The sequence below is a fragment of the Taudactylus pleione genome, unplaced genomic scaffold (genome assembly GCF_031769625.1).
Source record: "Taudactylus pleione unplaced genomic scaffold, aTauple2 ptg001314l, whole genome shotgun sequence".
Taxonomy (NCBI): Eukaryota; Metazoa; Chordata; class Amphibia; order Anura; family Myobatrachidae; genus Taudactylus; species Taudactylus pleione.
The window spans coordinates 2,751,738-2,778,473 of record NW_028285714.1 but is presented as its reverse complement, the minus strand read 5'-3'; the positions used below and the strand labels follow the sequence as shown (position 1 = coordinate 2,778,473).

The window sequence follows — 26,736 nt, the reverse complement described above, 5'->3', positions numbered from 1 at the left end:
GCTATTCAAATGAACCGTTCGCTCTTTGCGGTCTGTTCACGCCTCTATGTCTGAACGAGCGAACAAAACTTGTGGTCGTTTTTTGAAAAAATACGCCCCCTGGCCGCTCGCATCCTACGTCATGTCCGCTATTCATTAGATTAATCGAGTACATCGACCAGCGTATGAACTGCTCGCTATTCTTGTGGTTGGTTTTTGCTACCACAATCTTGCGAGCAGTTCTGGCTATAAAATAACCCAGTGACGTGGTCAATGATGCTGCTGTATTAATTATGCACACCCTTAAAATGCCCGTTTTGACCTTTAAGCACGCCTGTGTTCGGATCTCCACTCCCCGTTTTCAAGCACCTTCCCCTGTTACCACCCACATACGCCTCATTCTGTCACTCAAAATAGCAGGCATTCGCTATTTAGCGAACAAACGATTTTCGGCGCACTGACTGGTTCACGCATGCGTACTACGATCCGTATGCATGCGCAGTTGGGCAAACATCGCTCGGAGCGAACGAGCGGCCGCTTACGAGCGGCTCTGAATCAGGCCCACAGCCCTTTCTTTAATTAGAAAACTCTTGATAACTATTTCAATATATGTAAAAAAATAAAAAATACTAATGACAGTTTTCACAAATGCCAAATGGACCATGTATATAGGATGGCATGATGAATGTTTACTATATGAAAAAATAAATAGACTAATTATGAGTACATTCAAGTGTAGAACACTCAATCACCATTATCATTTGCACTTACACCTATGCCATGCTAGGTGCAGGGGATCCATCTGAATGTGGCATCCACTCTAGATGAATAGCAAGTTATACTGACTACACACCCAGGCGACGACGCACAAGCAATTGGCTATAAAATCATTAGATTTGGCCACATTCGGACTCTCCAGTGAATTATGGTGCGTACACACGTAGAGATTTAAAAGGACGATTTGAACGATAACGATATCGTTACCGTTATCTTTCAAATCGTTCTTTTAAATGGTCCCTACCAACTTACCTTCGACCAGCGATGCGCGGCCACGTATGGATGATAGCAATATCGGCCATCGGCCATGCATGCCGGTCAACTTGCTCGATATCGAGCAAGTTACTATAGGTAATAGCTATAGCTGCCGGTAAGTAGTTGGTGTGCTGGATGATCGATATTGAACATCCAGCATACCAGGGACGGTTCATAACGATCTGCCAGTGATATTGTATCGCTGGCAGATTGCTACTGTACATGTGAGTGTATGCACCATTAGAATCAGGCCTATATTGTTCTACCTACCATTATATTTATAATTGGACATTTGTTTCATACTGGCCACCTTTATCTGGCTTACACACACATTGGTTACTGCAATCCAGAAAGAGCAGCGCATAGCAGCCACCTGACTACTAAATGTAGGATGTACAGTGGTGCAGAAGATATCTGGAATTTTTAGATTATGATGTCCTGCATGGAGGAGGACATTCTGCTATACGTGTACTGTATATTAGTAAAATCACAAGATTGTTTTTTTATGCTGGGTTATTTTGTATATTAACTTGAATTCGAATTGTCATATTTAGATCTGATTTTTTTCTTTAGACATATTAGTAAATTACAGCTAGAAGTTGATTGATACATCTCCACCTTTGACATTTCTTGAAAACATCCAATTTCCTTTTTGTTTCCCTGACCTGCACCTTGCTCTTGTTCACTCTGTATTCTATGCTCCTCCCTGTAATCAGATGAGACTAAGCTGCTCTCCCCCCTCCTGTTATACTATCTTGTTCCCTGCAGTACAGAGAGGAGAGGGTGGGAGAGGAGGCACAGTGGCCACCTGTGGGAGCGCTCAGCCTGAGACTCACTCCCCCGTCTGCTATTTGTTCATCACAACACCCTCAGGAACATTGCTCCAGCTGTCACACAGAAGATTTCTGCTTCAAAGGGAAATCACCTTCTTTCGTACTCTATTGTCTCATCACTAAAACTTGGAGGTAAGGAAAACAATCATTTTAAGCACATAGGGGTTAATCAGTCTTAAATGTGTACTGTCCCAGCTGATAAACCCTTTTGGTACTCCAAAATCAGTGTTTGACATTAACTCTGCACTGTGTCCTGTTTATTTCTTCTCTCAAGAACAGAACAGATGGATCATTTATTTCAGTCTGTTTTACTGATCTTTTCTGCACAGTTGTAGCTGCAGTCTCTTCATATTCTACTGTACAATCTATTTATCATATTAAAGTCCACATATGCAATGTAAGATGTGGTACAGCAGGACTCCTAATTATCTTATGTGCACACCTTGCTGTGACACAATTGCAATTACTGAATACTATTTTGTAACATAAAATACACAATGATGTAAACAAAGCCAAAAAGTATCTTACAATCCTTCTGTATATACTGTAATCTATATGCAGTACTGTGCATGTGTAGGAAGGGTATTGCTTGAATATTTTGGAATATTGACTGGTGTGGTCACTCAGAGTTTAGTGCATTAATGATACTGTGATTGGATTTGCATATTAGGGTTACTGTATGTACGTGTACAAATGAACCCAGTGTGATATGGGTGATTGTGGAAAGCTGTATGTTTAGACCACGTGTATGAAGCTAACTGGGTCGCAAGTAAATATTATTATTGAGCGATTTAACCCCTTCACAGAATGAGACTTGGAAACAGATCTTCTCCTCTTTTATATACTTTCTACATTTCTAACTTCACATTTCCAGTAAATAATAGAAAAGTTTAGTAACCATGATCATTGCCAATATATATGTAATACTGATTTACATCTAAATCCTAGTTTTGCCATCTTCAGTACTTAGTCAATATGCCCAGAATTGAGAGATATTTAAGTGATACATTAGCTCAGTTTTCTACTTAAACTACCTTTTATTAGGGGATGTTGAGCAAAGCCACATACACACTAGACGATGTGTGTATGCAGCGATATCATCAGCATCGGGACCCGGCGGGGGTGCCGACTTCGGTATGTGTGTACACACTTACCGATACCGACGACAGGGCATGCTGCATTCAGCAGTAACTTTTTCAGGTTGCTGTTAATTTTCTAGGACATTCAAATATTCCTCTGTTATTTAATGTGCTTTATGGTTTATATTATCATGTACAGTACACAAGTCAAACAGGTAAGTTGTCTTCTGTTTAAACCGCTGCTGTACATAACAGGATTACACTACACTAGTTATGCCATTATTCCATAAAAATAGATATAGGCCATTTAATTTACAACTTATTTGTAGCAGCTTCAGAAGCCCCAAACATTCCGAGAATGTTGGAGGTTAAGGAATCTATTTACTAAGCCATTGATGGAGCTAAAGTGGAGAGAGATAAAGTGCCAGCCAATCAGCTCCTAACTGTCATTTTGCAAACACAGCCTGTGACATGGCAGTTAGGAACTGATTGGCTGGCACTTTATCTCTGTTCACTTAAGCTCACTTTACTGCCCAGACTCCTCATCCTCTGTCACCAGAATCCCCCTCCTCATCTTACTCATTCTCCTCCATGTGTTGCTCCTCGGGCAGAACCCTCCTCTTAGCGCTGGCTGCCATATTGCTTGCTGGCGACTGTCCCAACTCCCAACTGGCATGCAGAGGGGGATGTAGTAAGCAGGAAGCTCCCCGGACTGTATTATGACCATCAGTAAACGGGGGGTGTTGGGTGTTCTCACAGTTGGCTGCTTCATGATGGAGCTGCTGTCTGTGTCTGATCACCATAAGGAGATATGTGGCCCTCACACCACTGGTAGTGATCAGCGCAAATGGCGATTTTACCTTTGTTTTAAATTCTCCATTTGAAATCAGTGGTTTTCTTTTCTTGTGTTCGTTATTTTGTATCTTCATGGGTCCACGTTTTGTGCTGTTTGTATGTACATACAAAGTAATGGCAGCCGCTAAAATTCGTGAGCGTGTATACCATCCTGATAACTGTTGTTACGTATCACATCAAAAAGTAAAAGAAAGGCTGTTAGTTCAGGCCTGGCCAACCTGTGGCTCTCCAGCTGTTGTGAAACTACAAGTCCCACCATGCCTTGCTACAGTTTTGCTATTAGGGTATGCTAAAACTGTTGCAGGGCATGCTGGAACTTGTAGTTTCACAACAGCTGCAGAGCCACAGGTTGGCCAGGCCTGTACTAGTGCCTTAAAAAAAGCGGGCTTCTAAAATGTATTTTGACTATGCTCTTAGTGTCCAAGATAAATTCTAGGCACCCCATATTTCTTGCATAACCTAATCTGACAGAATGATTGATAGACATTTGCCGTATGATACCATTCACATGATCCCAAGGACCATTGTACTGAATTTTTTGTCTAACTAGTATTGCTGGCCATTCCAGTAGAACTAAGCATACTATCAAATATCCCAAAGTGTCTTTAGCGCTAAAACCTGTGCCTCATGGAGTAGGACTGCCTGTTCCCTCGTGAATGTACCAGTGAATCGCTACCAAGGACGCTGGGACCCTGCAATGATGGGGTACTACCGCTGGTTCCATTGTAGAGAGACCAATGAGACATTGTACAAACAGAAAGTGTCTAAATCCTATTTCCCTAAAGCAAAATGGGCACATTTTATCTTTTATTAACAATTACATTATGGTTTGGATTGGTAAGAGTTTCTGAAGTTTAGTTTTTGCAGTTTTAAGCATTTCTGTAGTTTTATTAGTATTTTTTATAAATGAATACAATGGGAATATTTCAATTATATAGAGATTAATCATAAATTTCACTTATCTTACTTTTTTTCAGATGAAACTATTACCACTAATGCTATTTATATGTATCTAATAAATGTGACGTGTTAGAGAAAAGCTGATTTATTTCCACTGAAGGTGAAAAAACATATTCACAGGCCAGATGCAAATCATTTTTTCATTTTGTTGGGAGTGTTATTCGCAGCTTTATTTAGCCGGTTCCGATTGGGTGATTAAAATTTGACCCCTGTAGCAGATAGTACTTTAATCATAAGCCTGATGACTATAATATATGGTGTCATGGCTATTAGCCTTGTTTAATAAACATTTCCATTTGGACTATTGCAGGGCAGAGGATTCCCTCTTTGATTCTTAAAGGGAAAAACAGTTTTTTGTATTTAATTTACTTTTGTAAATGTGTTTGTTGGTAATTCAATTTTATATTGAAAATGCATATTACATTTAATTTTATTATTAAATTGTGTATAAGTAGGGTAATGCCACTTTAGCATTTACTAATAACACTGCCATGTCTGTGTATTACAGATGGCCTTATCTTAAATGTCCCATGACTGAACATGTGCTCGTACATGCATTATTTCTGGCATCCCTCTTTGGGGAGCAAATGCACCCAATCCTAATTGATCCCATAGGTGTGATGGACATTGTCGTGCAGGGCAAGACTACTCAGCTTTGGCTCACTGGGCACATATGCACTCTACAGCTTCCCTGACAACCGTATGCACATAGTTATGGCACGTATGCAGTGCAGCCCTCTTCATGGAAGATCTTGGACAGCACTGCTAAAGAGAATAAGGAGGAGATTTATAAGAGCTTGGTGAGAGATAAAGTACCAACCAATCATCTTCTAACTTTCATTTTTTTAACGCAGCCTGTAACATGACAGAAGCTGATTGGTTGGTACTTTATCTCTCTTATATTTCTCCGAGCTTTGATAATTGTCCCCCTAAAGCTGGACATACACGTGCAGATAAAATTCCTGTCAGACCGACAGACATTTTATCTGGCCGGTTGCCAGCCGCAGATGTCCGCGGCTACACTGTGAGATATCTCACAGTGTATTATCCCGACATCTGCGCTCCGCCCCCGGGGGAGGAGACATTTCCCTGTTCCTTTCATGGGAAGGAACACAGGAAATGTCTGTCTGCCGGCCGCGGCAGGGCATACACAGCCCGATGCGGCCAACATTTTAACTCATAAATATCGCATCGGACGGGCATGCTGAACAGAGCGATATTTAACCCTCGGTCGCCCGCACACACGCTACAATTATCGAGGCAATCCGCGGATATCGGGCAGATTGCCCCGATAATTGTAGCGTGTATGGCCAGCTTTAGTCTCACAGTAAATGTAAAGCAACAAAGTAAGAATATATGCTGAATTGGATCCAGCACACATCAGCTATGTTACTGTTGTCTTTCAGCAAGAATACTATTAGAGCCTAAGGGGTAAATTTACTAAAGTGAGAGTTTTTAGAAGTGAGTTTTAGAAGAGATGTTGCCCATAGCAACCAATAAGATTCTATTTAACATTTAACTAGCACATTCTAGAACAGTGGTTCTCAAACTCGGTCCTCAGGACCCCACACATGTCACATTTTGCAGGTCACCCAGCAGGTGCACAGGTGTACTCATTACTCACTGACACATTTTAAAAGCTCCACAGGTGGAGATAATTATTTCACTTGTGATTCTGTGAGGAGACATGGAAAACATGCACTGTTTGGGGTCCTGAGGACCGAGTTTGAGAATCTGTGTTCCAGAAGATAATAGCTAGAATCTGATTGGTTACTATGGGCAACATCTCTTCTAAAACCCACTTCTAAAAACTCTCACTTTAGTAAATCTATCCCTAAAACTTCTATTATTTGTACTGATATTATTTATAGCCCGTGGCTCTTAAACTAATAAAATCTCTCTATATAAATTAGGCTTTCAGTTGATATCACCTGTGACATTCTATTATATACCGTTACAAAAATTTTAAAATAAATAAAAATACATACATTTTCATTTAGACAAGCACAGAGTGACACATTTATGGATCAACCCTACAACCAGAGGAAACAGGCTTTAAATTATATTAATAAAAGTAGACCGGTTTTGGTTACATTCACATGAGCAGCTGAGCAAATCGTATATATCCTTCTGGCTTAAAAAGACTTTCTGCCTCCCCTGAGCTGGTGCTTTCCCTCAGCTGTTTCTGACCTTCTTACAACTGGCTAAGCTGACAATCACCTGATCGCTTTGTGCAGCTTTCCCCCGACTCAGCCTTTACTATCAGTTTATATAGTTCTTCTGGCTCACTGTAATACCATCTCCTCTGTCCGGGGAACAGTATTGTTCTGTCATCTGAAACAACCATAGAATATTCATGGAAATCTGCATCATAATCTGCAATGACTTCTTTATAGCTGGAAGCATATAATAATAATTACAAACTGCTCTATGTATATTATATAAGTTACAGCATAAGAGCTTAGAAGCTTGTTCTCATTCATATTCTCTTAATAATGCAACCACATAGTAAACCAACCTGATCAATCATGACTATCCATTGGGCTGTGAGCAAAAAGGAGCAATGCTTTCATTACCATAATTTCAGAATTTGTTCACAGAAAAAAAAACTGTCTGTGGGGTTATTATGTAGTACCTCGCAACATATGAATAGGCTCCAAAGCAAAATTCATCATTGTAAAGTGTCATGGAATATGCTGATATATAAATAAATGTTAATAATGGTAATGATGTCAGCTAGCATTTGCAGTTCTAATAGCTTTTTGAATTTACATACTGTACCTGTGTAGTTACCCCAGATGTGACACATTGATGAGATATTAAACCCATTAAACAAAACCGAAAACAAAATCTCCTGAATTATATAAAATAAATGTATAACAGCACACAAAAAGAGATTGATAATCCTATATAAAATATAAACATAAAATACATAAAAAAATATTTAGCAACATTACAGTAATCTATGTAACAATTTATAACATACTTTTGAAACAATAATTTTGCACTATACTATTATGTGTAGGCTAGTTTCAGAAGCAAAGAGAAACATTAGTGAATAATAACACCTTCAGCAACAAGTTTTTAAGGTTCTTTGAAACCCTGTGAAGACTTAAAATAGGTAATAATAGTCCTTGGATTGAACTCACACTGCTAGGTGATATTTTTACTGCATTCTAGGGTAAATGCACATCGACGTTAGGGTAAAAACTGTCTGTGCATGCAGTCTTCAATTTAGATAAATTAATGCTGTGATTCATTTTATGGTTAGCAGTTTTTGGATTTATGAATGTTGTTGCCTTGTACATTGATACATTTTATATTGGGGTATATGAACGGATGGTGTAATGGGTTTGATTCCCACCACAGCCCTAAAAGTGTGGAGTATTTATATCTTCCCATGCCTGCATGGGTTTCCTCTGTGTGCTCAGGTTCCCTCCCACACTCCAAAAATATTTTGGTTGGTCCCAACAAAAAATAACCCGTGTTCTTGCATGTGGTAGGGAACATAAATTGTAAGCTTCACTGGGCCAGGGACTGTTGTGAATGGACAAAATATTCTCTGTCAAGCACTGCAGAATATGTGTGTGCTATTTAATAACTGGTAATAAAATAAATAATAAGAAACCTCATATAATTTCCTCTAATAAGTTGTAGGATCCCCCTTGTTCATTTCTCAAAGACCATAATATTCAGCCAAGAAAAACTTTGATTTTAAACAGGTAGAACTATCAAGATATGTCAAAACATGAATAACATTTGCTATTTTTTTTTCAATAAAAAAACACTCTGTAGTTTAACCAATTAATAATGGACATGTTTAAATAACAAAGGGGATAATCGAGCATCATAGTGCAATACTTTTTTTTTTTTTTTAAATAATAATATGCAAACTAGGAGTACACTGTCAGTAATAGAAAAACCTGTCTTATTAAATTTAAATTTGTGTGCATAATATGTGACAAACTATAAACATGAAAGGAGTTTAATGTATAATTCTGTGAAATAATATTATAAAAAAAGGCAGTATCACACCAAAAACAATTACAAGTGTAAAGATGTCCGGTGTGACTGAGCCACTCCGAGCATTGTAGCATACCAGCTTTTTCTTAAAATTTGGCATATTATTTGCATCGCAGACACACCGAATAACTGCTCAAAGTGTACTAGAGACCATACTTACCTATTTTACTGCCCCCTCTTCCAGGAGGGGGCAGTCAAGTCTGCAGAAAGAGGGTGTGGTGGCCAGGAAAGTGGGTGGTACAGGGGGCGTGTTGGCACTGTTGCTTCATTGTGGCCCCATCACTGCTATAAAAAATAAAAAAAATGTTTTTTTCAAACATCGGGACCACCATCGGAACATCGTTCAATTTGAGACCAGTTTCGGGCATCAGGTACACTAGACGGGTGTCGGGGGGTCCTGCTTTGCTGACTGATCAGCGGTGATCGGCAGCACAGCAAACCCGGGGAGAGTTTTCTGCAGCCATATTCATGTTTATATGATTATCTGACTGTTCAAAATTTTGCGATCAGAGCAGATAAAGAACTGGCTGGTGTGGTAAAAAAATTACAACCATGCCAGTCAAGTGGTTAATACTAATTGAGCATTGTTTAAATGCCATGGCCTATCTGAGTATTGTTGCTGATCATATGCATCCCTTTATAGCTAAAACTACCATGTCACATCACTGGGGTTTTGTAAAGTAAGATTGGGATCCTTAGGAGCATATTCAATTAGCCGCAGGGTTGTCCAAGCGACTAATTGCCATCCTAAATCCCAGCGACACTGGGAAAAATATTCAATTGAATAGCCTTTTCCCCGCACCATAACATCGGAGCTTACATGCGTAAATACATTGATTCTGCGGAATCAATGTGTTTTTTCCCCGCGCGTGTTTTTTTCCCCGGCGTGTGAGGCCGATTTGATTGTATTAATGAGGATTTTATCTCACACCTCCAGGAGCTGTGAGGTAAAGCCTGACTGTGGGGACTGCCACGCGAGGAATCCCCAGCAATTGAATAAGACCGGCACGGCAATTAGTCGCCGGGACTACCGCGTAGCTAATTGAATATGCCCCTTAGGGTCAGCTTCTTTAATAGGAGAATGGATGAAGCTTGAAGCCGTGATAAAGCTTTTGTTCATGAACCTAGGCTACCAAGTATGAACGAATATGGATATCTGGATACCCTAAGAGACCAAGGGCCCCATTTACTAACGAAAAATAACCCCTTTAGCGCTCACTAAAGGTGTTATGCCACCTTTCTGTATTTAGTAAACAGTGGTAATCTTAGATTATCGCTGTTTGTACAGCATCGCTCTCACCATCTTTTAGGCTTCAGCAAAGCCTTGCAGGTACTGCCGGGTCCCCCACATAACACTGGAGCCCTGTCACTGCCAGCTGCCCAGTGGAGGACCTCGCCATGGATTTTGCGGGACCTCGCCATAGGGGTAAGTATTACTAAATAACAGTGTATTTTTCGTTTGCATCACAGTGAATGCAGTTCTCTTGGATGTGCATGTCATTTTCTTAAGTGTGTCTGCCCATTGAACTGTGTCCACCTATATATAGATATCCAAACTATCCACTATCATTCAATAGCAGCCACCCCAATGACGACTTGTTCCCGCTACATATCAAAGCTGAACAATTCCTAAAAATAGGAGAGGAGAGCGCTCATATTGTAGTACAGAGGTTTTCAACAGCTGTGCCGCGGCACACGGTTGTAAACTGTGTGCTGCCGATGCGGTCAGAGCCGCCGGGCACATTATACAGTACTGCGGCCGGGGCTGCTGCTGAGCTCTTCTGGGAGGCTCAGGCGTGCATGATTTTTCTCTGTGGGGGCCAGCCGAGATTTGTTTTTTTAGTGGGACCAATGTGTTTTTTTTTTTTCTATGGAGGCCAGCCAAGGTTTTTTTTTTTTAGTGGGACCAATGTGGCATAGTTTTTTTTTCTGTGGGGAGCAATGTGATGGTTTTTGTTTATTCTGTGGAGGTCACTGTAGAGTGTTTTATTCCTGTGGGGGACAATGAGTGTGGGAGCCAATATGTATGTTCTTTCATAGGTCGCGCACGCCGTATCGTCAGAAGGTGTGCCTTGACAATTTTAAAATCTTGCATAGTGTGCCTCGAGTTGAAAAAGGTTGAAAATCACTGGTGTAGTATGTACAGCCTTGAACCCTTAAATAAAGTGCCAATTTACTACGTACATTTAATAAAGGAAAAAACAGTAGGCTTATCTGATAACGCTTTCCAATCTTCCAAAAAACGTTGGTCACCGGGAGTATAATATCCAATAATAACCATATAAATGCACTATGGTGCAATACCATAAAACAATATAATCCATGCATATGAATGTGCAAGGACTGAGATGCCCACTTTTAGCATCGTCTCAGGGGCGTGTTATGGGAGTGTTGCAAGTGTGTCGGTGAAAATGTTTCCGTACACAGACGCTCCACCGCTCACATAGGAGGCCATAAAAGGTCCAAGAAATTGCACCTGCCAAAGTTTTGATGGTGTGACAAATGGTGGCATCTAAGGATGTACCAATCTGTATTACTGCATATGAGGATGCATGCATGGTGCAACTTAGGCGCATGCGCAGTATGACACTGGGCGAAGTAGGGCAGCAAAGAAGCCACTTCTTTACAGGAAAAATATCAGGGACAGACTGATATTCTCCAAAAGTTACAGGGATTGGACTGCTGAGTACTGGGGTAAAGTTATTTTCTCTGATGAATCCCCTTTCAGATTGTTTGGGGTATCTGGAAAAACGCTTGTCCGGAGAAGAAAAGGTGAGCGCTACCATCAGTCCTGTGTCATGCCAACAGGAAAGTATCCTGAGACCATTCATATGTGGGGTTGTTTCTCAGCCAAAGGAGTGGGCTCACTCACAATTTTGCCTAAGAACACAGCCATGAATAAAGAATGGTACCAAAACATCCTCCAAGAGCAACTTCTCCCAACCATCCAAGAACAGATTGGTAACAAAAAATGCCTTTTCCAGCATGATGGAGCACCTTGCCATAAGGCAAAAGTGATAACTAAGTCGCCCGAGGAACAAAACATTGAAATTTTGGTTCCATGGCCAGGAAACTCCCCAGACCTTAATCCCATTGAGAACTTGTGGTCAATCCTTTAGAGGCGGGTGGACAAACAAAAACCCTAACAAACTCCAAGCATTGATTAGGCAAGAATGGGCGGCCATTAGTCAGTATGTGGCCCAGAAGTTGATTGACAGCATGTCAGGGCGAATTGCAGAGGTCTTGAAAAAGAAGGGTCAACACTGCAAATATTGACTCTTTACATTAACTTAATGTAATTGTCATTAAAAGCCTTTGACACTTAAGAAATGCTTGTAATTTTATTTCAGTACACCATAGTAACATCTGGCAAAAAGGTCTAAAAACACTGAAGCAGCAAACTTTGTGAAAACCAATACTTGAGTCATTCTCAAAACTTTTGGCCATGGCTGTACACCTCTGAAATAGACCCTCTATCTATTTAAGTAGTCACAGCAGCACTAGAGTTTCAGCATTAACAAGGCAGTGTTACAGCTTCAACTTAGCATGCTTGTACTTGACACTACCATATATTATGTACAATAATTTCAGAAACTTTGATAGCAGCTCCTCTTGGATGATCCAACCCAAGCATAAATATATAAGAAGAAAAAAACAGGGAAGTGATCATGTAACACAATATAATAACATAGATATAATAATAATAACAACAATAATAATAATAATAATAATACTTAAAAGACTAGGTAAAAACCTTATCTGGGTTTTCTTGGTTCCACTGTGGAGATTCCAGATTTCTCAATGGTATGTGCTAGCCAGCAATATACCCTCACACCAGATACACCCAACACAACCAATAGTAATGATAGCGTGGTATGTTTTTGAAATATTTATTTAACCATAAAATAGACAATAACGTGTACTATAAAAACATCTCAAAACAGTTTGTCTGACAAAGTATGGTTCACCAGACCCCATGCATATGATCCCGGACGTGAGTTCCCAGTATCAGTCTTCATTCCAGGATAAGTTAAACCAATGTTCCAGATAGAAAGAAGACAACCTAATGCATTTCATTGTTGATAACTTCTTCAGGGAGACCAAAATCAGGGAAACTACTTTTTCCTTTCACCTTTTATCTCAATCATACAATCTGTAAGTCAAATGTATGAGGGGGAAATCTTAACGCAGTACTTTTGATCTTTATTAATGTAATGAAAAGATCACATATACATGTTGAAATCAAAAAAAATACTTGGGGCCGACTCAGCTGTTAAATTCTACTAGAACCATGTATGGTGTGCTACTGCATGCATTTCTTTCAGTTTATTACTGTTCATAAAACTGTGCTTTCTTTTGCTTCACCAGCAAAATAAACAAGGTTCCAACAGCTCATGGCTAATTGATTCTGGCCCATAATGTCCTACCCATACATGCCTAATTTCCCGGATGTCGCAGGAGACTATATTTTGAGTAACCCCCAGCACCACCTGGAGAGTAGGCACTTCTTCCGCATTCCTGACCACTTCCTAGTGAAGTGGTCAAATGGGAGAATTTTCATGGAGATTGGGGGTCCCTGAGCAGGGGGCGGGGCTTAAAATGTGATTCTATAAGAAACACATTATTTGGCCCCGCCCCTATTTAAATATACGCTATTCGCTGCAATTTGCCGTGAGTGGACAGGGCTTAATGACGTAACCCATCAGGCCCCGGCCCCAATCGCCACCCACCTGCTTCTCCCCGGGAGGAGAAATTAAAATAGGCAAGTGTGGCCCTACCTGTTAACTCCAGATGCAGCTATCTGGAGGCCATTTATCAAAAATTTTATCATACGCAACAAGTTTTAAGACTTGTTGCATATGATAAATGATGCTCAAGACAATCAGCTCCCAACTGCCGTTTTTCAAACAGAAAGAAAGAACACCTTTATCAAATGCAATGAGTTTTAAAACTCATTGCATATGATTGTGTATGATAAAACTCATTGATAAATGAGCCTCTCAGTTAGCAATCGGCTTGTAACCTCTTTATTCACCAAAGGGGAAGTTGGTAAATTCACACTGGTAAAGCTAGAGCAACAGGAAAAGTATCTGGCTCTATGCTCATTTTAAGCAATTATTCACTTCCTCTGTTTTTTTTTACTGTAAGCCTTTGTCAGAGAGTTCTTGCTATTGTTTCTATATTGTACATGTAGCGTAATCCACTTTATAATCAACTTCTGGAAAGCACTGCATAATCTGGGCACCTTTTCATCTTTGTTTTTCTAGAACTCACAGCCAATTGCAAACATAAATGCAATATGAACACTATCAACTATCTGTCCCTTCCCAGTAACATCATGACCAGAGTACATGTACTGTAGCTTGGTTACATCAGCTAGTCTGATCATGCATGGTGATAACCCTTTCAGAGAAGATAACACAAAATGGAGTAAGGTGGGAGAGCATGACATAAGTGTCAGTTACCCAGAGCTCCAAAATGAAATAATATTACGCTTTCTAATCTAAAGCACATATATCTGTGTTGGAGCTTAATATATTTAATGGAAATCACTAGTTTGAAAGTGGAATTATTATTTTATTCATTTGTCTGAAGCCTTCTGGTGAATATAAAGAACATTCTAAAGTTTGTAACATATCTACTTATTAGCAGAGTAATTCTGCCAATTTGCCCCAAATGGCCTAAATCATACATGCCTACCCTCCCGCTTTTAACGGGAGCCTCCCGCTTTCTATCTCAGGCTCCCGCTGCCCCGCAAACCTTAGCGCTACTTCCAGTTTTCCTGACACCCCCTCCCTAAAATACAGACTGCGCATGCGCAAGGCTGGAGAAGGCGGGGACGCGTGATGTGAAAAGCCGGCCACCGCGGGGCGGGGTTAATGGTAGCAGTGGCTGTCTAGCATCGATGTTTGGACTGTGCTTCTGACGGCGACATCAGTCACACCAGCGGCAGTTGTGGTCTGTTTTCCCCCCACGCATGGAGGCCCCCAAAGCATCCTCCTCCCAGTGGTCCTCTTCAGGGGCTGGCCCTTCTTCTGCCTGCGGCTTTCAGGCTGTCCCTCCGGTCTCCTCGGTGGGGTCTTCCTCTTTCCCGGCGTTCCTCTGATCAGCAACAACGTGAAGTCCTTTGCCACTGTGGCTCTTCCCTCCGGTCCTGGCAGTAGGATCCTTAGTGGAAGTCTGGTCTTCAGGCATTCCTCTAGGCAGCCGATGGGGTCTTCCTCTGGGTCCATCTGCTCTCCCAGCATTTCCCGGCGACTGCAGATCAGATCAAGCAGGGTCCACTAGACAGGGCTCCTCTTCTGGTTTCCGGCAGGCTGGCTGGCAGATGAGACACCGTGGAGAAGGTGTCAGTGTCCCAGCTCCTGATGACACAGGAGGGGAACTCCGGCGGCAGCACGCAGTGTCTTCTGGCGAGGTCCGTCTCCCCATGGTCCACAGTGGGGCAGGTTAGTGTCCCTATGGTGTTAAGCTCATCTCACTCCGGTGTTAAGCTCATCTCCCTGGGGTGGCAAGTCCAGCATTTACACCCCAGCTCCATCCAGTACAGCTTCTTATACTGCAGTTCACACTTTGGCCCGCATACAGAGTCCAGTCTGGCTCTCCTGAGTGGACCAGGGGCTTTGGTGACAGACTGCCCCAGGGGTTACCACACAGGCTACCAATGGGTGGGGGCAGTCTTTCCCAAGATAGATGGGTTGCTGGCCAAGGACAAACTCTCCCCTGAGCTGCACATGCCCTGTAGGCACCAGGGAGAGCAGGGGTCAGTCTGTGTTCAGCACAGCCTGTCTATAAGGTCCTGTAGGGCTGCATTTACACTGAAATAAAAAAAAACCCAGGGGCTATGAGGAGTGGAACTGCATAAACCCCTCATTATGTTGGTATATCTCTGCCAGATATATATATTTCCATCCTTAATCTGTGTACTATTTGGTGAGGCAAGGGGCCCAAATAAGTAACTAAAGAGATCCCAAACTTAGGGGTATCACACTAGCACACATATGCACTGTTACAGTGCCTTCCCCGGAGCCCAGTCCCAGTGCGTCTGGCTGTATGTGTGAACACAAGTGATAGATGGGCCAGTGGCCAGCAGTGCCGTGCTGCGGCAGCGCAGCCTGTATGGCCGCGTTGCGGTTACCTTTCCTCTGTGATGGCTCCTGTTCACAATGCAGCGGGATCTATGGCAGCCATGCAATAATTGTCGTAGCAGTGAGATCTGGAGTCATGAGAAACTGGTGAGTGACACACTGTGGAGACTGCTCACTGGCCTGGGATGGTATAGTGAGGGAGTCTGTATTAATCATCAACTCCCAGAACACACTGACATGGGGTATTATTTTTATTATTTACAATATAGGTGGACTATATAGTGATATATGAAGGGAGAGAACCCAGCTCCCAGCACACACTGAAATAGGTTATATAGAGGAGAGGGGGCTATGGTGATATATGAGGGGTAATAAAACAGCTCCCAGCACACACTATATGTGGTATTGTTATTATAATATGGAGGTGAGAAGACTATACACATCCTGCACCGCTGCAACAGCAGTGAGACACCAGCCCACACACAGCAACTGGACAGCAGTGACTCTTACCCACAGCCCCCAGGACCTGCATTCTGCAGTATCCAATCCTGTTCTTCCATTATTGCTGCCACCCCGCCCCCCTGAGTAGCAATATATATGCCCATGGGTAAAGCTAGACACGCCCTTTGGGCGGAGCATGGCACACCCCCTCGATGGCACATATTACCACTGACTATAATCTCCCTGAAACTAATTTTCAAAAGTAGGCAAGTATGGCCTAAATACATTTTAGGCTTCAGACCCCTCCCTTACTTTATTAAGTGTATATATCTCTGGGTTTTCTTTTATATAACAGCTTCATAATGTGGGTAAGGTGCAATCAGGGAGACTGCTTCTATTTCAGGGAGTCTCCCTGACATTCAGGGAGAGTTGACAAGTATCTTTAATGGTGACTGTGTGAGCAGCCTGTCTTTTGGGTTTCGTTCAGCTTCTTATTTTGCCAAGACCCTTGGTTGACTACATGGAACAAAGAAAAGTCCATCCACGGATTTTGTAAGTGTTAAATTGGTGGATTTGGGATGTGGGACTGTTTTTTTTTTTTAAAAATAAAGTATTGCAACATGTGTGTCAGTGTTCTGTCTTTATTTTAATATTTTCTTTACAGACGGACTACAGGTGCCAGCAGGCTCACAGGCAGGACTACCAGCAGTGCAACTGGTGCACTGCACCACGGCCTGAGGCAATGAAGGGGCCCATAGCTGACGCCATTACCAGAGAACAAACTGACTCATTACAGTATGCTGCGGTGGGCTGTAAGGAAGTAAAAGAAGGTGGTCTGGCCAGAGGAGAGGGGCCCCTCCCCTTTGTATCCTCTACTTGTCACTCTAGACTAGAGTGATTCTATTCTTTGACATACATACCCCCAAGCTCCGCACCTTCATCAGAGTCCCTGTTTCCTCCTCTCCTTGTTCTACTCTTCTACAGTCACCCTCCTATCTGTGGCCAAGACCCCGTCCCCTAAATTAGATTATCTGCCCCTTCCTCTCCAGTCTAGCTCTCTCTCTCCTTTCCTGTGTCATGGAGCTCCCGTGTCTGTATCCTAACCCTGTTGCTGACATCGGCATTCCGTACCCATCCCGAATAAAAGTTATGTTTTAATTAGGCAGGTTTGAGTGCCCCAAAAATGTAGAGCACCTATCTTTCTTTCCCTGCATACTTCATGCTTTAGTATAAGCCCCCCCCGGCAGGTTAAGCCCGATGCTGGTTTTTGGAAAATAGTAATTCCCCCCCCCCAATTTTCCAATACCAGCCCAAGCTGAGAGGTCAAGGACTAGTGGTGGATTATGGGGGGGGGGGAACAAAGGTTTTTTTATTCCCCTTAAATGTAACTATTTAACTGCTCTTAGCATTATATAGACCAGCAGCTCTCTCAGGCATCTGAGCCACCAGCCTTTAGCAGTGTCTCAGTCAGCGGCCAGCTTATAGCAGCAGCTATGTTAGGCCCCCATTTACTAACGAGTTTTATCACAAAAACGAGTGATAAATGTCACTATGTATGATAAATGGTGCTCCAGCCAATCAGCTTCCAACTGTCATTTTTCTAACAGTTGACAGTTGGGAGCTGATTGGCTGGAGCACCATTTATCATACACAGTGAAATGTGTCACTCGTTTTGATAAAACTCGTTACTAAATGGGGGGCCTTAGTTTCTTATGACTGTCGACATTTACATCAATATTTTTTGCCAGCGAAAATACCAAGAACTCTGTCAATTTCATTATAGTTCCAGATCCTATTGCTAACAGTATCTTAGGCAATCTTTATATACTTCATATCAAGTACTATCACTTACAGATACATCTGAACTTTATGTGAGAATATTGTCATAGCAATTGCATTATTGCATCAAAATATTTAAACCGTTTCTTGCATATTGTACTTGTACCAGTATATTTATGTATTTGTTTTTTTGCTTTGTTTTTTAATCAATTGTTATATTTTATGCTAAACAGTTGCGCTCTTTGAGAATTATAATTCTTATTAATTGTCCTTTTACATATACATGCACACCAGACAACAATGGGTTCCCCACAGGCCTATCAGATCTGCCCACTTGCCTCTTAAATGCCATCTGACATCCCCCACATGCCCCTTACATGCCATCAGTCTCCCACATGCCCACTACACTGCCCACACATGTCATCAGACCTCCCAAAAACTCCCTTACATACCCATCAACTTAGCCTTCAGAGGACATCTTAACATAAAGAGACCGGTGTCAAGCAATCCCCATTGATCTCACTGGGGCCCTAGATGTGCTGTTGTGCATTGTCATTTTTTGCATGTTTTCTCTGAATCAAAATTCAGATGACAGTGCTTGTTTAGGTCCAGCTACACTTGAGGTTCTGGCTAGATGCACAGTTTAGGGATGTCATTGACCTTTAATGGTTAACAACCATTGATGGTTTTGCCATCGAAGACGGAAATGGTTCTCCAACACAGGGGACATGGACAAGCAGGGATATCCATCAATGAGTGAAACCATTGATGGTTTCCTGTTGATGGTTAACCCTCTGATAGCCATCTCTAACACAGTACACTAAAAGTACTGTATAAAATAGCATTTTATAAAGCACCTATTGGTGCACATAGAACCCATGAATTTCCTTCCTTTTGTAAAACCTAATAATGTAACGATGTCCATTACACCAAACGCTTTGAAAACCTACTGCTAATAAAACCTCGGAAGGTTGGGAGACTAATAAAGAACCCGGCTACCTAAAGGCTATGGCGACTTTGAATTAGGATTTAAAACGGAAACAGTAATAAATGTTAAACCAGCCTGAGTTAACATTTATTACTGTTTCTGTTTTAAATCCATATGTCAAAGCTGATGATCATCAGCAGCTTTGAAAAACCAGCAGATAGTAAATGTACCCCTATGCCTCCCTGGAGAAGCAGTCAGTACTCCTACCAACCAATGTGGCCTAAGCAGTAAGCAATTCACCGTTGTGACAGTAGACTAGAGGAGATGGATATCGATTAAGGCACCTGCTATTATAGCAGATGTCCTGGGTCACTAACACAGGTGCATAAGTAATATGTCTACACTAGTTTAATAACACAAACCCATAAAATACTAATGCTATTATGTCTTATCTACACAAGCACTTTTTCAATGTAATTGTTAATAAAGAGAATCACCACCTAAATGAAACTTACCATATTGGTATGTATGTACTATTGATGGGATAAATCCTTTCGAAATTCTTAACGCTATAAAACCTCTATGGTGATTTAGAATATGTTATGTTATAATCAGGGCTGCCATCAGAAATTGTGGGGTTCCGGGACTGACAAAATAAGCAGGGTCCCCCTCTCCGTGTTTCGGCAACTCCAACCCCACAGTGTCTCATCAGCAAGCACCCCTTCTATCTTTCCAGCCAGCCCCTGCATCCAGACCCTTACAGCTCACAGACACTTACCTTCTCCTGTGTCTTCTGGCTGCTCCTCTACGACTGGTTCTTCTGTCGGTGATGCAGCGTGTGTGATGTCACGTGCGCCTTGTCTCAATAAGAAAAAAACAACTTTATTGTACCAGGCAGCCGCAATCCCCCCCACATTTCTCTCAGTGATCCCCTTATCATTCCCCTCTTTCAGCGATCCCCTCCACATGCCTCTCTCTCACAGTGATAGCCCTACACACACACACACACACACACACACACATTCCCCTCTGCCTTTCAGTGACCCCCACACACAGAAAAAAACCACATTGGGCCCCAAAGAATAAAAATAAATCACATGAAAAAAAAAATTTAACAAACACACAATGGCCCCTGACAGAAAACACATTAGCCCTCACAGTACTTAAAACATAAAACCAAATAGGCTTCACATAATAAAAAAAAATAATAACTAAACACACATTGGCACTGATGAAAAAATAAACACAATGGTCCCCACCAGAATAAAAGAAAAAGGCCTCACATGAAAAAAAACAAAACAAAACTTTAAATAACTGTGGCATCCAGGTGTCCTCCAAGTGGCCTGGCAGCTAACGCATCCAGTCTCAAAGTGGAGTCTGAGTTGAGAGGTAGTGCAGGGACACACAGGGTGGAGGGGGCAGTGGCGTAACCATCCCAGGTGCCCGGAGGCAAGATAAATGTTGGTGCCCCCCCAAATTAAAATGTACCACCCCCCCAGCACCTATGCCAGCCCCAGCTGCCGCCCCCCTATGCAGTTCCCCCAGTAGAGGTCCCCCTGTGCAGTGCCCTCTGTAGAGGTCCCCCTATGCAGTGCTGCCTATGTAGTGCCCCCCAGTAATGGTCCCCATATGCAGTAACTCCAGTAGTGGTCCCCCTTTGCAGTGCCCCAGTAGAAAGTCCCCTGTAGTGCCTCCAGTAGTAAGCCCCCCGTAATGCCCCCTGTAGTAAGCCCCCAGTAATGCCCCCTGTAGTAAGCCCCGTAATGCCTTCTGTAGTAAGCCCCCAGTAGAAAGCCCCCCATAATGCCCCCTGTAGTAAGCCCCCATAATGCCCCCTATTGTGCTCCCAGTAATGCCCCCTGTAGTGAGCCCCCAACAGTGCCCCCTGTAGTAAGCCCCCTGTAGTGAGCCCCCAGTAATGCCCCCTGTAGTGAGCCCCCCCGCGAGCGCACACACATACAATAAACTCCAAAACAATACTTACCTGAAACCACGCTCCAGTGCTGCTGCCTTCCATCCCCGGCGCACGCTCCTCGTATCTATGGGAGTGACGTCATGACGTTCCTCTGGCTACTGCCGGGGGGGGAAAGAAGGAGCCGGGTGCCTGCTGGTAACACACTCAGCGGGTGCCCGGCAAATAGGGGGTGCGACCACACTCCCCATATTGACGCCGCTGGAGGTGGAGCGCCGATCAGCAGTGCTCCATCTCCATAGTAGTGCCTGTAATGGCCCGGAGGACAATGGACCCAGGTGCCCTCTTAAGGAGTGGAGCCCAGCGGCAAATGACTCCATTGTCTCCAGGAGTTCTGCCACTGGGAGGAGGCACTATGTATATATGGACTATGAGGAGGAGAAAGACAGCTGTTGGGCAGTGCAGGAACACAGGGGGGAGAAAGGCACTATGTGGACAGGGACTATAAGGTGGAGGGGAGACAGCTGCCGGGCAGTGCAGGGAGACACAGGGAGTGAGTCATTAGGAGGACAGGTATTATGAGGAGGGAAAACAGATGCCGGGCAGTGCATGCAGTGACACACGAGGGTACTAGCAGAACAGAATATGCATAGGGGAGTGCAAGGTGACACTGTAAGCTCTCAGTCAAAATGGCTCCTGAGTCCACGGGCAAGAGAGGCTCCTCCCCCTGCCTCTGACAGGCGGAGCAGTGACAAGCCTTCCTCTGAACAGCGGCGCTGTCAGATCAGAGAGAGGATTTGGGAGTCAGTGTCTGGGGTTTCAGTAAGTTATGTCCGGCTGAGACTACACGGCTGCCCAGTGCTGCGGATCTTCATGCATGATGCGGTATGCGATGGGTTCCTTGTTGCATCGCTTATAAGTCCATCCTTGGGCGGGCCCCTCTCTCTGGCCGGGCCCGGGACTCCAAACCCAGCAGTCCCCCCCTGATGGCGGCCCTGGTTATAAATAAACTTTTGTAAAAGCACAAGGCTTAGACATTTCCAAATTATAGTGACAACTGTAACACCTTTAATAATAAGGTTTACTAAATAAGTTGGTATAAGGTTTTTGTATAGACCATTTATTTTGAAATTGCATTGTTTTTGTCTTATTCTTTTTTTTTCTTTCTTTTTAGAAAGAAACAACTGTGTGATTTGTTACTGTTGATTGTTACTAGAGATGAGCGGGTCCAGTTCTCTGAGAACCGGACCCACACGAACATACGTGATCAGAGGGGGATCCGAGTCTGGCTCGAGTTTTCCTGCCAGACTCGGTTCCCAAAACGAGACAGGGGGCCCCACACCGCACACCCTGCACCCATATTTAGTTATACTTACCTTTCCGTAAACACAGGTATGCTGTTCTTTAGCACCGGCCCTGCGGTGGACATTTTCCCTGTGACTCGTGCAGCACAGAAAAGATGTCCCTGGGAAAAAGGTACAGGCGCCATCTTTCCGGAGACCCAATCATGTGCAGTAGATTCTGGCATTAAGCCAGAATCTACTGCGTTGACAGAGGAGGGGGCCCAAAAGGAGGCTGCACGCGGGCGGGTCGATTCCCAGCAGCGGCAGCCTGACATCAGCACAGTTCCGGGCAGAGGAAGGCCGACAGCGCTGGAAATCCCGATCGTGGATAGGTAAGTATTGTCTAACCTAACCTAACCCCCCTAACCCTAAACCCTCCTTAGGGGTGCCTAACTCTAACCCTCCCCCCCAAGTGCCTAACCCTAATCCCCCCTCTAAGTGCCTAACCCTAACCACCCCCTTCCCCGCTGCCTAAACCTAAGTCCCCCGGGGGGGTGCCTAACCCTAAGTCCCCCCCGGGGTGCCTAACCCTAACCCTCCCTCCCCCTAGCCTAACCCTAACCCTCCCGGGGGGGGTGCCTAACCCTAAGTCCCCCCCAGGAGCCCTAAACCTAACCCTCCCCCCCACGGCTGTCTGCCCACGGCGCCCGGCATCCCGATTGTAGTCTCCCGGCGTCTGGTAAATGCCGGGCGTCTACATCTAGACGCCCGGCATTTCACCCTTGCCGGGATATGACAGTCGGGAAGCCGGCTGCCGGTATTTAGGCAGGCGGCTTCCCGATTGCATACCTCTCTTAAAGCGCTCCTGACTATGATGCTGTAGGCCACACCACAGTGTTTCCAAACAAGTACTGTGATGTTGCAGGCTGTACCCCAGTGTATCCAATCCATACAAGTACTGTGACACTGCAGGCTGTACCCCAGTGTGTATCCCTAACACAAGTATTGTGATGCCTCTGGCCGTACCCTTAGTGTGTATCCATAACACAAGTACTGTGACACCACAGGCTGTACCCTTAGTGTGTTTTAGTAGTTTTTTAAACTGCCATACTGTCTGCCACTGCAGTGCCACTCTGTTTTCTGGATGTGCCATGTTGGAAGCTGAACTGCTACATGTTTGTAATGCCCACTGCTGTCACTTAGCTTAATCAGCCAGCTAGCTCGGTGGAACTTTTCGGCCAAAACTGGATGAAATCAATATTGGGAGGTGGTCAAAACTGACTGGAAATGAATGTTATTGAGGTTAATAATACCGTAGAAACAAAACAGGCCCACATTATGTGATTTCAGCTGTTTTTATGATTTTTTGGAAAAATTGTTACTGTGCAGAAAAAAGCAACCTGGAAAGTAGTGTGATAGAAGTACTGGTAAAGTGGTCAATGGCATGTACATTTGTCCTAGGTTTTTAGCCTATGTGTTCTAAAATCCCCAGGAGAAGTCTGTTTTGTAAGCAGACCAGAGTATCGGCTTTTGGAAAAGCCTGTTAGGTTTGCGTCCTGGGGGTGTGGATGTGAGGAGAGGGAGGGCTCCATCCACAGGCCACTCCAGGTTTTGGGCCTTTCAGCCTGATAACAGGCTCATTAGGGCTTGCAGCTGGAAATGGCTAATATAAGCATGGTTTGTTTGTGGCTGAGTGTCTCACACCTGGGAGAGCAGGCAGACTAGCCTGTTCAGAGACACTTGGTGATAATCCTTGTAAGTACTGTGCACATGTTTTGTTGATGGTGAGGGCAATAGGCCCGACCATTATAATAGAGAGGGAATCTGCTGTGTAGCTAGTGCCCAGCCGGTTTAGGACTTATGTTTATGTTTTGTTTATGTTTATATTCATTTGGCACAATAAAGACTGGCACCGACCAGTTTGTACGAGAACCCCTGACTTGTATCCTGTTTCTACGGCTGCTGTGTGTATAAAGAGGGAGTCCATTTACCCCAGGAGAGGAGAGGGACCCCTATCCCGACTGTGTCACATTTGATTGAGAATGCGGGCAAGTACAAACTGAAATTGCAGGAAGGAAAAATTTTGGTTTAAAAATTAAAGGGACAGACACCAATTCGTCAGTGTGGGTATAAAGTTGTGTCCTTTGAAGTCCATAGAGGTGGCGTCCGCAGATGCTTAGGGAAGCCAGATTCTGCTTACAACCTACACCCCAGGACAAATGGAGGACATTGTTAAAGCCTTGTTCCAAGCTACGACACCTCAGCAAGAAGCTACCAGGGCTCAGCAGGAAGCTACCAGGGCTCAGCAGGAATCCACCAATTTGCAACTATTGGCCTTGGAGGCAGCCCAGAGGCAACAACAAGTCACCATCGAGGAAACCCACCAGGCCATAGCGGGAAACAGCCAGGCCATAAAAGAGGTGGTACAACAGCTTGTAGTCCGGTCTGGAGATGCTTCCCCTGCTCTTCTAACTAACACTCACACCATACGGGCCAGCCACTTTCTGCAAAAAATGACCCAGTGTGATGATGTGGAGGCGTACCTTACGGTCTTTGAAAAAACCGCCAAAAGAGAGAAGTGGTCTAAAGAGCAGTGGGCAAGTCTAGTGGCACCCTTCCTGTCTGGAGAACCACAAAAGGCCTACTATGATTTATGCCTGGATGATGCCAAGGACTATGCAAAGTTAAAACAGGAGATCCTAACCCGCTTGGGAGTCACCTCGTTGTTCGGGCCCAACGAGTCCACCGCTGGGAGTTCCAAATGGAAAAACCTCCACTCTCACAGATGCATAACCTCGTCCATCTAACCACGAAATGGATGCAGCCCGAGACGCTGACAGGACCACAGATTGTGGAGAGAGTCGTGATGGACCGGTATCTGCGATTGCTACCTGCGTCTCTGCGCAAGTGGGTGAGCCATGCAGACCCTAAGTCCGCAGACCAGCTAGTCGAACTGGTGGAGAGGTACATGGCGGCTGAGGAGAACTCCCATTGACACTGGTAAGACTGGTCCAGGGGAGAAGGGTGATGGGCGGTGGAATGTATTCAAGAGTGGGGGTGTGGAACCTGGAGGCAGGCTAGCCAGGCCAGGAAGGTTCCTACCCCGTAAATGACTAGGTATTAATGTAATTCAATGTTTCCGATGTGGTGGTTTCAGCCATATTGTGGCTAATTGTTTGCTTACCTCTGAACCTATGCAATGTGATATTGCTCATGTCGACCACAGGATGTCTTTCTTTGCACAACCAGCCTGCACTGCTGACCGGGAGGATTAGACAGATAAGCACATGTATACTCACTGTAGAAGGCAACCAAGTAGAGGCTCTGTTAGATTCTGGTAGCCTGGTTACACTTATGAAAGCTGAACTGGTGAACCCCTTGAAGCGTAAGGGGAAAACTGTTGGTGTGACCTACATACATGGGGATACTCGGTATTATGTTACTGCAGAAGTGAACATAGAAACACCATGTGGTTCCGCGATAGTCTCTGTGGGTTTGGCACAGGGCTTAATGTATGATGCAATATTGGGGAGGGACTTTGCTCACTTCTGGAAGTTGTGGGAAAGCCGATTTTGCACAAATGTAAATCACCCTGACTCGTTTGAAAGGGTTACTGACTTAGTAGCAGAGTCAGAGATGTTCCTTTTTTTCTAGTATGATTGGCGAACTAGAGAATGCGGAGCGTGATGGTGGCTCGCCAAGTGGTGTGCCTCCCACTGAGGTGGGGAGGGTTATTGAGCTCATGGCCCACCTGCCTGATCTTGAGGTCAGGAGAGAGGTCTTTGCCGTGGAGCAGTTGAATGACCCTACTCTGGTAAAAGCCAGGGAGAATGTCAAGGTGATTAATGGTAAACCCAAAGGACTATCAGGTTCTATGTCATATCCTCACATGACAGTATGTCAGGATTTGTTGTACCAGGTGACTAAGAAGGAGGAAGATATTGTGAAACAATTAATAGTTCCCAAAGCATACAGAAGAACAGTGTTAGATCTGGCCCATGGTCATATAACGGCAGGCCACCTAGGGGTAGAGAAAACTACTGAGCGAATTGTGCAGAGGGTTTTTTGGCCTGGGGTCCATAAAGAGGTATTTGACTATTGTGCATCCTACCCTGAATGTCAGTATCATGCTCCAAGGCCACATTTCAAAAGTCCCCTGGTACCGTTACCCATTATTGAGGTTCTGTTTGAAAGAATAACTATGGATTTGGTTGGGCCTTTAATGAAATCTGCCCAGGGCCATCAAAATATTCTGGTGATAATGGATTACTCTACCAGGTACCCAGAAGCGATACCGTTACGCAATACGTCAACCAAGACCATTGCTAGAGAATTAGTCCATATCTTTAGCAGGTTGGGAATACCTAAGGAGATCCTGACTGACCAAGGTACCCCATTTATGTCAAAAATCATGAAGGAGTTATGCCGCCTGTTTAAAATTGACCAATTAAGAACCTCTGTGTACCATCCCCAGACCGATGGGTTAGTGGACAGGTTTAATAAAACTTTAAAACACATGCTAAGGAAAGTAGTGGACAAAGATG

The 26,736-nt window shown here is 43.8% G+C and overlaps 1 protein-coding gene across 1 annotated transcript in view; it reads left to right on the top strand.

The window, feature by feature from the left end:
- Positions 1 to 1,880: 1,880 nt before the first annotated feature.
- Positions 1,881 to 26,736, top strand: part of GPRIN2 (G protein regulated inducer of neurite outgrowth 2) — a 50,242-nt gene continuing 25,386 nt past the window's right edge. Inside the window, exon 1 of the mRNA XM_088463070.1 lies at positions 1,881 to 1,976. The gene's annotated coding sequence lies outside the window, so the exon portion shown is untranslated. The remainder of the gene's footprint in view (positions 1,977 to 26,736) is intronic.